Source organism: Equus przewalskii, chromosome 9 (genome assembly GCF_037783145.1).
Source record: "Equus przewalskii isolate Varuska chromosome 9, EquPr2, whole genome shotgun sequence".
NCBI classification, from domain to species: Eukaryota; Metazoa; Chordata; class Mammalia; order Perissodactyla; family Equidae; genus Equus; species Equus przewalskii.
This window is the reverse complement of record NC_091839.1, coordinates 37,130,193-37,143,027: the sequence shown is the minus strand read 5'-3', so window position 1 is coordinate 37,143,027 and position 12,835 is coordinate 37,130,193. Positions and strand designations below refer to the sequence as shown.

Sequence of the window (12,835 nt, the reverse complement as noted above, 5' to 3'; positions counted from 1 at the left end):
CTCCTCCAGCCACAGTGGAAGAAGCACTGTTTTTCAAACATTTTGAAACCCTCCTTCTGCCATCCCCCTGCTCCTGCCCTTCTGCACCTGAAAACCTGTTAACCTCCTGCTCAGGCTCCAGCTTGAGCCCAGATTCCCTGTGTGCAGACAGCCCTGCCCTGTCCTTCCTTTTCTCACTGCATCGCCACCACTTTGAACATAGCTAATCATTTATTTAGCCCGTCTCCCTTACCAGAGCAGGAACTCCTCTCTAGAAAAGATCATTTAAGCATTTCTAGTTTTTAGACAAGTGCTGAAACTACAATAGATGCTAATAATGTTTATTAAGGGGAATTTAATTTTATATACCCATCCGTGTGAAATGCTTTAGGTATGGAAAACGCAACCCATATCAATCTGTTAAGGAATTTTCCACGTGATGTGGACTTCAAGCTCTATGCAATGTTAGGCAGTCTTCTCACCTTTCCTACCCCCATCCAATTTTAAATTGTCGTAGGATCAGAAGTAATAATAATACATTGGATAAATTCATTTAATTGATCTGGGTTAAACTTTATAACTCTACTACTAGGTAATAAATAATATTTATATATTGTTACTATTACATTTACAACATCACTTGCAAACTTGAAAATGTACAAAGGCTTCAGGACAATACAATAATCATAGCAAAGTTTCATGTAATTAAGTTAACTCAATTCTTTGAGTGAATATTTTAAGCAATTAAAGACCTCAGATTTTAACAAGTCAAATCTAGTTTAAGATAAGTTTTTGTATAGACATTATGAATAGACATAAGCTCATAATACGAAACATTAGGTCACATTCTCTAGACACAGCTGCTAAGGAACTGATCTTGGGCAAAAATTTCCAAATCTCCAACTTAAAAAAATCAGAACCCTAAACATTTATGAAAATACAACTCAGAAGAAAATTTAGGGCTTCCCTAGTGTAATCTCTTTCTTCGATTGAACAAGAGAAGCAAACTTCGTGACATGCATCTGTAGATATCTGACTTTTTCAGAATTTACAGGAACAGCAAGAAACATTGCACAATCACAAATCCATCCACAATCTCCTAATCCTGAGGACAGAGCTTAGCAGTATGTTTTCATGATAATTTTATCTCCATCTTACAGATAAGGAAAGTGGCTCTGGGAGGCTGAGGTCCCACTGAAGGTCCCACACTGGTAAATGATGGAGCTGGAATTTGATCAAGTCCAGTACCTATCGTCTCGACTACGAGGCCAAACTGCCTCCTAAGCAGGACATCAGTCGGCCTAGAGCTGCCTCCAAGCAGGGTCACCATTTTCCAGGTGACCTCCAGAGTAGGGTGGCTTCTGAACACCCCAGTGGTCACAGGGAGTGGGTAGGGGTTGAACAGGGCTAACCAGGACATAGCAGGTCTGAACACTCCTGCCTCTATTTTTGGCTGACGCTGTTCCAGGCTGTGATGGTCTCGCTGAAAGGTCTGGGGACTCCAGGCCTCTCAGGAATGTCTCTCTGCCCCCAATCCTGACTTTGCAGTGAGAGGTTTCTGTTCCCAGACAAATAAGTAGTGTGTAGAAGTCCTTTTGCTGTGAGAAATAACTGCAGACTCCACTCTCCATGGCATGTCCACTCTGTTATATTGGACTTAATTATTTGAATTTAATTTGTTAATAGATTGAAGTTTAATTTTAAACCTAGAATGAATTTTACTAGTGAGGATACAGCTTATTTAAATTCTTAATAGCCATAGTATCCTCATAAAATGAAACAGAAAATTGTTACCTTTGAGAAATTCCTCCCCTTGACAGGTTCCTGTCCTAAACCATATTTCTGATTCTCTCTTTACTGTTAGCCTTGACAGTGGAACCAAGTTCTTTCAAATCCACAGTTGGGTGTGGACACTGCTTCTACCCCCGACCTGGGAGGAGCCGGAGGTAATGGTGTCACAAAATTATATACAATAAATGTGCTTTTCACTCTGCCTTTCCTGAAGATTTAGCTTTGTCTCAGGGTCTGGTTATGGGAAAATGAAATGAAGTCAGAGGCCAAATGAAACTCCACTGTGGGTTCAAATCCATGTCCTTTCTGATGGCTGGGTCTTCAACCCTGAGAGATCACTCTATGTTCCTAAGCTTGGACTCATTGTCTCTGGTTTAAAAAGCCTTCTGCATAGGCTTGGACCTGGGGTGGCCCACCACTGTTGGACACTAGCTAGTGACTGCTAGGACCTGGCTCTGGTGTCAGACATAGCTTCAGGGATGCACAGGAAGTTGGTGTTTGGAAACGCCAACAGATTCGGATCTGACAGCACCTGTTCCGTGAAGCCTTTCCTAGTCTCCTCATCCCCCAAGTAGGTATAACTCACCTCCTCCTTCGCACCTCCCCCACCTTGGACACACTTCCAGCCTAGCATCAATGGTATGTTATAATGATTTGTTCACGTCTATGTCTTTATGATAGACAGCAAGCTCCTTGAGGGAAAAGATGATGTGTTCTTCATCATTGTGTCCCTGCTACTGACCAAGATGCTAGAAATCAATATTATGGAAGTACTTAATAATAAATGTGCGATTGATGAATGAATGTGTTTCCATGATCCCCTCCCAGGATCTTCAAGAGTAAGATTTTGTGAATGATGGGCCTGCATAAAAGCATCCGTCCATCATGCTCATCTGAGGCAGGTGAGGCAGGTGGCTGCGCCAGTTCTACTGGCGGTCCAGTCAGCACACTCAGAGGCAGGCGGGGAAATGGGGCTGAGCCTGGCAGCTTCTCGCTCCTCTGGCCTCTTGAGTTATTTGGTCTCTTGAGCTATTTCCTGGAGGTAGAAACCAGGAGCCTACTAGCTGCATAGGCTCCTGGGTCTGTCTTTGGAGCTTCCTATACTAGGATCAGGGCCAGCCTGGCCTCTGGTGTGGCCAGTGGCAACCTGCTCAATAGCAGCAAGCATTAAGCCACCAGTTCAGCAGACGACAGGCTGTGGGCTGGTGACTCACCCCTCTCCTCCCTGCTGGAGCCACAAAGAGCTATGCTCATGTTCTCTGATTTCGGAATGGGATGGGAGAAGGCTGTCAGACATCTTCCGCAGCTTTTCCAGGAATCCTGTAGTGTCATGCCTGAGCTTGGAGAATGCGGGCTATCAGAGCAACTTATTTTGCCCTTGGATCTTCTAACTAGTTGGTGAGAACACTGTTCTCAGCTGTAAGACAGAAGACATAATGGAAAATTAAATCCATATTTTATATTCGGTTAGAAGGAAGACGCATAGAAAAGGCCAGAGCCTCTTATTCACAATGAGCATAAAGATACATATATATATAAAGAAGTGGTGAAATAAACTATGCAACACAACACCCAAATTTCAGAATACTATAGAGTTTTGTTTTGGTTTTTTTGGTGAGGAAGATTGGCCCTGAGCTAACACCTGTTGCCAATCTTCCTCTTTTTGCTTGAGGAAGATTGTCGCTGAGCTAATGTCTGTGCCAGTCTTCCTCTATTCTGTATGTGGGATGCCACCACAGCATGGCTTGATGAGCAACGTATAGGCCCACACACGGGATCTGAACCAGCGAACTCCAGGCCATCAAATCGGAGCGTGCGAACTTAACCACTACGCCACCATGCCAGCCCCTTAGAATACTATAGAGTTTTTTAAACAAGTGAGGACTATCTACTAGTACTGACAAGTAAATAAATCTATGATACACTTTTAATTTAAAAAGAAAATAATCTAATTTATGTTTTTAAAACAACCTTATAGGTGTGTCTGTACACCTGTGTAGTTTTTAAAAGCAAATGTCTATAAGAAATATGCAAACAAATGATTTCTGTTGGGGAGAGGTAGATAGAAGGTGGAAGGCAATTTTCATATTTTTATTGTTCATAATTCTATTTTGTTTAAATTTTTATAACAAGGATCTTTTTTAACTTAAAAACCAAAATATGAAGAAAAAGTCAAATTAACAGAAAAAAGAAAAAATGGGCACAGGAAATGAAAAACTTTTAAGAGAAAACATGCAAATTGTCACTTACCAAAATTTTTAAAAGCGTATTTTAACGAATTTTAAAGAAAATCAAATTAAAGCAACAACGAAGTGCTATTTTTGTCACATCAAACTGGAAACTATTTTTTTTTAATGTTTAGTAAGTAGTCTGGACAAGAATACAGTGGGAAAGATGGAACATTCTTTTCCACTGGTGGTGGGAGTTTATGCAATTTACATTGGCACATTCATTCAGAACAATAGAGGCAAAATATATTTGAAACTTGAAAAATTTTTACTTTTATACTTTACTCACCAACTCCAATTCTAGAACCTATCCTAAGGAAATAATCAGAGATGTGGTAAAACAATTTTATGTGTCAAAATACTCATCACTAATCATTGATAAGAACAAAAAAGTAAAAACAACCTTTACATTCAATAAGACTAAAATTGTTAAAGAATAATATTATGCAGTCATTAAAAATCTTGTGCTCAAAGAATATTTAATGCCATGTTAAAATCTCATTTTATAATTCAGTGAAATTGGAGATAAAAAGTGTTTAAGGTATGAATTCAACTTTCTAAGTAAACAAATATCTTGATATGCATATACATGCATACAAACACAGATAAGAGACTAGAAAAAACTGACTGAAACATTAAAATTTGTCATAGCTGGCATTGCAATTACAGGGGATTTTTATTTCTTTATAATTTTCTACATTTTCCATTTTTTCAGCAATGTTCTTACTTTTGACTTATAAGCAGGAAAAATAATAAAGTTAAACTAAAATAATATCAAAAGTAAAAGGGAAAAACCATACTTTAGTTCTTTTCGACTGGCACCAAGCAGATCAACCATTGGCCACGTTTGTTCGGTGTGCTTCTCTTAGTGAAACGTGTTTTAGGGCAGAGGAGATCCAAAAAGCCAGTGGTATCTACTTGTAAATTTTCATAAGCTTTTTATGTAGAATATCCTGGGGTTTTTGAATTTGGAATTGCATACTTCAAATAAACACATAACTGCTTTGAAAGATCCATAAGTATTTTTACCACATCCGGGGAATTCAAATAGATTCAGCTGGGGTTGTACCCGCCAAGCACATATGTATAAAGATCTTGTTACAAAGGAGCTGTGCGTTCACGGTTCAGCTCCAACTCTGATTAAGCCCCGCACTGAGACGGGGTTGAAGGCATCTGTATTTTGGATCCAGAGGATAAAAGAGCTGACTTTATCTCACCACACTCTCCAGGAAACAAATGCTCCAGATACCAGTCCTGGCACCAGCAAATGCTCCCCAGTTGTTTCCACTAATGCCTCATCTTTACGTAAATGTTACTTTTGCTGAGTGTTGTTTGTTGTTTTTTTTTCAATATGAGGAAAGGAGATTCTCAGGGAAGATATTTTAAAAAATTACTTGCCTTAAAGTGTTTCTTAAAAACACAACTCTGTATGCCTTATATGGGTGAGGTTACATAGTCAGATTCGGTAAACATTTATGCTTTGCACTTTCCTTTAAAGTAAACAGAAAGTTCTGGCGTTGGCTGGAGATCTGCCTCTGAGTGCTAACGAAAACACCCACCATGGTCCGGGTGGTATGTGACAGGCGAGTGTTACTTGCACAAGTACCTGGGAATGTACGGTGGTCCCACGTAGCATGGGCAGCCAGCTTTGTCCGGTTGATGTGATTTGACAAGCTACTTTGAAGTCACTGACGTTAAACCTTTGGTTTCTCTAACTAGTCACAGTATGTATTCGACTCTGCTTCTGATTTACAATGTCATGTCATGCATCACTTTAATATTATCTCATAGAAAGTGAAAGATTATTCAGTATTTGGGGTAAAATAGCCTGGAACTTAAAATCCCCCCTCATTTGGCTCAATCTCCATGTGACTTTAGGCATCTTTTTATTGTGGAGGGCTCTTCCTAGAAACTAGATAGAAATATATCAAAGGCACTGTGTAGGAACTCTCATTACTATTTGCACATTATTCATCTTAGTTCCCAATTTATATAATCTATATAATCATCTAAAAGGAGACGGGGCAGTTAACCAAGATATGTGTAATGTCTTACCAGTTACTGATGCCACACGGCATTCCCGTGGCAAGCCTGCAGCACATCCATATAAGTGGTATGTGGGACATGTGTCAGTGCACAGACACTCTTCTCACGGGCTGTGGAGTCGATCGGTCCATGGGTTAGGAGAGTCCTGGCTCCAGGGCATGTGCTCTTTGTTCACCTATCCTATCCCAAAGCTCTTGGAATCTCCTGAGCCATCAGAAGCTCTTTGAAAGGCAGTGTGGATCCTGTTCCTATTGGGTTATGTAAGTCTAACTTCATTTTCTACTCTCTGACCACAATGTTCTAGTTAATCAAATAAAAAGGCATTTTATGAAATAAATTAGACTTTAGTGCAAATATGACAGGTTACTTGGTTTTTTTTTAATAATGAGGAACAAAATGGAAATAAAAGTTTCCAATGGCCTAAAGAGGCTCCCAGAAGCCTCTTTTGTGAAGGCTGAATGCCTCAGGCAACACGGTCACGACTGGCTCAGCGAACCAGCTGTGTGCGGTGCGTCCTCTGCACCTGCCCTGCCTCACAAGCGTGTGGCCGCCACCTGACTCCATGTAACTGTGCTGTCCTTCGAAGTTTTCCATAACCTGTGAGGTCCAAATATTCTTCAGAAACTCAAGTCCATCACTTTTCAGGCCCATTTCCCCTAGATCCAGAGTGTGAAAATCAGTTTGAACCCAATTCTTCCATGACTTTGGATAATTTACCTACTGTTCCTACAAAGCCTCAGTTTACTTATCTATCAAATATCTGTCAGGTGTATGGTAAGCATTAACTGAGCTAAGCTATTTAAAATGCTGTCACAAAGACGTACAAATGGCCAAGAAGCACATGAAAAGATGCTCAATGTCATTATGGAAATGCAAATCAAAACCGTGAGATATTACTTCACACCACCTTGGAAAACTAGAATCAAAAAAATGTAAAGTAAATGTTGGTGAGGATGTAGAGAAATTAGAACCCCCGTGCATTGTTGGTGGTAACGTAAAATGGAAACTAGAAGGTAGTTTGACGATGCCTCAATAAGTTACACATAGAATTACCATATGACCCAGTAATCCCACTCCTGAGTATACACCCAAAAGAGTTGAAAACAGGCACCCAAACAAAAACTTGTACATTAATGTTCAGAGCAGCATTATTCCCAACAGCCAAAACAGAAACAACCCAAATGTCCATCAGCTGATGAATGGATAAACAAAATGTGGTATGTCCATAAAATGGAATATTATTCAGTGGTAAAAAGGAACCAATAAGTACTGATACATGCAACAACATGGATGAAACCTTGAAAATATTATGCAAAGTAAAAGAAGCTAGATCCCAAAGGCTGCATATCATATGAATCCATTTATATGAAACATCCAGAGTAGGCAAATCCATAGAGACACAAAGCAGAGTTGTAGTTGCCAGGGACTGGTGGGAGGGGAGAATGGAGGGTGTAATGAGTATGAGGTTTCCTTTTAGGGGTAAGAAAAATGTTCTAGAACTAGATAGTGGTGAGGGTTGCACAACATTGTAAATATACTAAATGTCACTAATAGTAAATTTTATGTTCTGTATATTTTACCACTATAAAATATATTATGACATAGTAAGCATAACTAATTAATTTTGGCATTTTTATGTATACTCAGAACAATATTATCATGCACTGAGTTTTATTCTACTATTATTTAATGATATACTTCTCATCTCTCTAATTAAGCTGCGTGCTCCCTCAGATCACGACAGGACCTCAAGACCTCTTGCCAAGCCATCCCTGTATATAGGCACAGCTTCCTGTTCTGAACGTCTTGTCTGTCCCAAAGTCTCTAGCCCATGGGCCACTTTGAGCTCTGAAATTCCAGCATGAGAAGGACTCCTTTGTGTAAGGCTCTGTGTCTCTACCGGCCCCTGTTGTAATGCAAGTTTAGTAGCTGGAAGAGTTAATACAATGTACCGACAGACCAGAAAACTTAACACCTTAGCATGAATCAAGCCAGTCACCAAAAAAAGCATCTGAGGAAATGGGACCTTGCACAGGAGACTAGGTGGGGGGTGATGGGTGACAGTTTTGCCTGTTAAGGTGAACTTTGGTGCATGGATCTGAACCACCAGGGCAGTGGGAGAAATCAACACTCCGGAGGAGGGCAGCTGAAAGGGAAGTGAGGAGACCTGAGAAGCAAATGTCACCCATTTGAGATTTTACCAAGATCTTTCTTGTGCCCAAAGCTGTTATGCCAACCCCAACAGAATGGAGACTCAATATGACAAGCACCATGCTTCTTTCGAAGGAAGAAATAAGTGAATGGATGATGTCTGGATTAGGTTTAAAAATACCTCTTTCCTGGGGCCAGCCCAGTGGCACAGCAGTTAAGTTCATGCGCTCTGCTTCGGCAGCCTAGGGTTCGCCAGTTCGGATCCAGGGTGTGGACATAGCCCAGCTTATCAAGCCATGCTGTGGCAGGTGTCCCACATATAAAATAGAGGAAGATGGGCACAGAGGTTAGCTCAGGGCCAATCTTCCTCAAAAAAAAAAAACCCCTCCTTTCCTATACTCCTTTCTTTTATGACCAGTATAACTAAAATAACAATAATAATAGTTAACATCTATAGGGCTTATCATAGACTAAACAATTGATATAATTATTTCATTCAATCTGTCCATAATCTTATTAGATAGTTACTATTATTATCCCCAATTCAAAGAAAATGGAAACTGAAACTTAGGAAGCTTAGGCAACTTGTTCAAGTCACACGGCCTAATGGAGTCAAGTTTCAATCCATCCAGAACCTCTGCTCTAACCGCTAGGCTGACTGTTCCAATGCCCTCTGTCACTCTGGGTGGAACACCAGCGTGGGCTGAATGGGTCTAAGAAAATGAGTCAGAGCCGCCACAAGCAAAGAGCAATCACAAACACTCTGCGGCGTAGGGCCATTTTGATCATTTCCCTCTGTGCTCCTCCCAGTCGCCCCACACCTCCCACTGAGCCTGGGAGCTGGAATTGTGATCAAGGCAACGATCAAGCATATCAAGTGCTCCTTCCAGGTTGGCTTGGCGTTTTCCCTTTGTGGAAAACAAAACTAGACAAAAAGGCATATTGAAATAATGGATAAAACTCATAACTCTTATTGGTTGTTAGGTAATATTTGTTGCAATGTTTAGCCTGTGTGGAGTGTCTACATCCTGTTGTATTTCTTTTATTTTGTTTCAACATACCTATGAAATTACCATTCAGGAGTTACAGTAACATGTCTGCTATGCCATCTATATTTACTCAGTGACTTCCTAGGATAGCCTTGTGAACAGCGACTTTGGACAATCCAAAACCCTCTGTTGAATATTTCCTAGCTTTGGCAGTAACTGTTGTGTGAATTGGACCCATTCTCCTTCCACCTATGAAGATTTGTTTATCACATGTATGTGCCTTCAATGCAGCTGAAAGAAAAGTAAGACATTGGATCCAAAACATCCGGGTACAGAGTACCATATAATCAAATCATCTGGTGACTCCAAGTTTGGACAATGTCTACAAATTAATCTGCGTATGCATAATTTGGGAACACATAGGTAGACTGGGTCTATTTATCAATCTTCTTCTATATATCTTTCTCTCTAATTACTCAAAAACTCAGTGTGGCTTTTACCTAGAATTTCTGTTACTTTCATGATCTGTAGAATTTTACTTTCATAACTGAGGACTTGCTACGCTATAGCTTTTCATCCAGCTAATTGTAAAACATTTATGTCTTCCACGCTGTGATGCTCTCCAGAGGCACTGAGCAGGGAATGCATCAGGTTTAAATCCAAGAGGGGTGTCACCAGGAGCAGCTGTCCCTGTCTTACTTGAGCAGAGGAATGGAGTGACTGGGTACACGTTACAAACCCAACCGCGCACATGTGGTAACGTGTTATTCCAAACACCCAAGAGTGCCCCACTCCCCCACACCCCCCCCCCCCCCACTATACACACAAACCCACATGCTGGCAAATGGCAAAATCAGTGCAACCAGATGGGTGAGTGGCCTGAAAGTCGCTGAGACCATATGATGTAATCAGAGATTTTACTTGATGGAGATGTTAATTACTTTGTGTTCAGATAAATACTATAATGTGTGGGGAAAGAAACTATCATTTGGAGTCGACTCCTGTTTTAGAGCACGGGCTGTCAGGAGGCTGCTCCGGTTGCAGCTTTAGGATCTACGCTCTCAGCAAGGCTTCCTGAAAAAATAATTAAAGGACTCCCAGCTCAGCTAAGCACTTGATGTTTATATCAGGCAGATAGTAACAAAAAAACTTCTCAAAATTTGTATTTTGGCTTCTTAGCTTCTGTAGGAATCCATATGAAGTGTGTTAAATTTATGTGTCTGTTAGTGCACAGTGTGCTTGTCAAACCTTTTTTATTTTCAGAATAGGTAGCTGTTCGTGACGCTGAAATGGATCTAAAACAAAGACATATAGTGAGAGCATAGGGAATGCCCTGACCATCAGGTAAGGATTCAACAAACAATTACTTACTGCATGGCTGCTATGTGCTCAAGGACTCTGTGCACTCTGGGGGATAAAGAAGCTATTTTGCCCTTCAAGGAGACTACAGTAGAGAGTAAAAATTCAAGAGAAGGGCAGATACTAACCCAGATGCCTGTTCAGGAGTCACTTCTCTCTTTTTCCCAGCAGATGTCCAGTTTTGTTTGGATAGCAATGTGCCTTGCCCTGAGTGATGAACCATCTAAGCCAACCATGGCATCCCTTTGTTTTTTCCCAGACACTCCTTCTCCTAGCCTCTCTAGGTAGAGATGACACACTTGCCATTGATACTTCCTTCCTCCTTGGAACACTTACGTGAGGATGCAATGCCTGGAGCTACAGCAGTCATCTTGGAATGGTGAAGTAAAAAGCACATCGATGAAAATCCAACAGGCTAAGAATGGTGAAAACAAAGGGTAGAAAGACATTTTTGAGTTGTTGATGAGAGCTTGGGAGGACACAATAAATATCCTTACGGTTTAACTTTCCATTAATGTGGTCTTCCATGACGTGTAACTGAATGCTCTCTAAACTGATACAACATATATTCATAAACTAATTATGAATCAGGCAATAGACAGTCCTAAAGTCTATGGTGTTGGATACCAGAGAAAGAATAACTAAGACAGAAACATTTATCAAATACTTACCACGTGCCAGGCAGTCTGCCTGATGTTAGTACCCATACACATTGAGAAAGCACAACAGACACTACCTGCAATGTAGTAGAAGAGGCTGGACCTGAGCTAGGCCCTAAAAAGTGGTTAGAATTGAGGAAGGTAGAGGGTTAGAAAGGGGATTCTTCTAGGGAAGGAGAGCAACATAAAAAAGGTAAGGTGGTGAGAAAGTTCTTGACTTCTGCAGGAGACAGGGAGTAGATCATGCTGAGAGAAGGAAGAGTAAAGCATAGGGGAACAAAGAGAAGTCAAGTGGAGTGGGTAGGGATTGATTATCGAAGGTCACAATAGTCAGACAGAGGAGTTTTGACCTGATTATCAGGTAATCTGGTAACCAGTGAAGGCCAAAGGAAGTTGGTTGTCGTATTATGGGGGCTGCATGTTACTGTGATGCTGAAAGCTATGTCACCAGTATTTCAAATACCAGCAGGGCCACCCATGATGGACAGCTTTCAGCGGAGCTTCCAGACTAGACAGATGAGAAAGAAGGACCTGACCACCCACTTCTGAAAAAGTTGGCCTTGAAAACCCTGTGAATGGCAGCGGAGCATTGTCTGACATAGCACCGAAAGTGAGAGGATGGCACAAGGACACTGGGCAGGGTTACACTCTGCTGTACATGGAGTCACTAGGAGTTGGAATTGACTCGAGGGCACTGACGACAAAATTATTATATAGCATTTGTTATGTGCCAGACTCTGTTCTAAGTGCTCTACATAATAACACATTTAATCTTCAAATGACTCTGAGATAGATATGAAGAATTTTACAGATGAGGATGTGAGGCACTGAGAATTTTCCTAACTTGGCAAAGGTAACACAATTAAGAGAAAGCAGTAATAAAGTAACTAAGTAGTAATATGGGTATGAGGGCTTAGACTAGGGTGATGTATCAGGGAAAAGAAAAAGCCAGTCTAGCAGTTTCTGTTATCTTAGCAGCTCACTTCCTGCCCCTACATTCATCAACAGAAGCTCATAAAAGTTCCTTTGCACTACATCTGGTTGCTTCTAGAACTCTTTCTGAACCTTGCCTCTCAACCTCTTTACTCCATCTTGCAGGCTCTACACTACAAAACCTTCCCCATATTTCTCATTGTTGTTCTCAGTCCTCTCCCATGGTCTTGCTGCTTTGGCCTCTCATTGGTTCATAGAACATGAACCTCAATGCCCTGTGCTCTGATCACACAGTCTTAGCCAACCCCCTTCCCATTCCTACCCAGTCTGCCTAAGCTCTTAGAACGCCAGGCCTCCAGCCTACCCTGCAGGAAGAGCAAGCCAAGTGAATATGAGAGAAGTTTTTGAGGAAGAATCAGTTCTTCAAAGGATTGGTTTGTTGACAAATTGCTTCCAGGGAATGAATGAAAGGGTAATGTTCTAAACACCAATATTTCTAGTCTCAAGAGTAGAATAGTAATAGTGTTACCACCAACAGAAGATGGGATATGGAAAAAAGTCCATGATAATATCAATTGGGATATAAAAAGATAGACCTGTAGCCTAATAGTGTCAGAAGGTGTTAGAGGCCATTGGGCCAAATCCTCTGATGTTGGGTTTGTGTTGAACATTCAGGCAGAAGGGTCCTGCGGAGTTAGTA

General features: G+C 41.0%; 1 long non-coding RNA gene across 1 annotated transcript in view; it reads right to left on the bottom strand.

The window, feature by feature from the left end:
- Positions 1 to 531: 531 nt before the first annotated feature.
- Positions 532 to 12,835, bottom strand: part of LOC139085550 (uncharacterized) — a 28,184-nt gene continuing 15,880 nt past the window's right edge. Inside the window, exons 2-4 of the long non-coding RNA XR_011543909.1 lie at positions 10,880 to 10,958; positions 8,377 to 8,494; positions 532 to 3,187 (exon numbers count right to left, since the gene is read on the bottom strand). This is a non-coding gene — a long non-coding RNA (uncharacterized lncRNA). The remainder of the gene's footprint in view (positions 3,188 to 8,376; positions 8,495 to 10,879; positions 10,959 to 12,835) is intronic.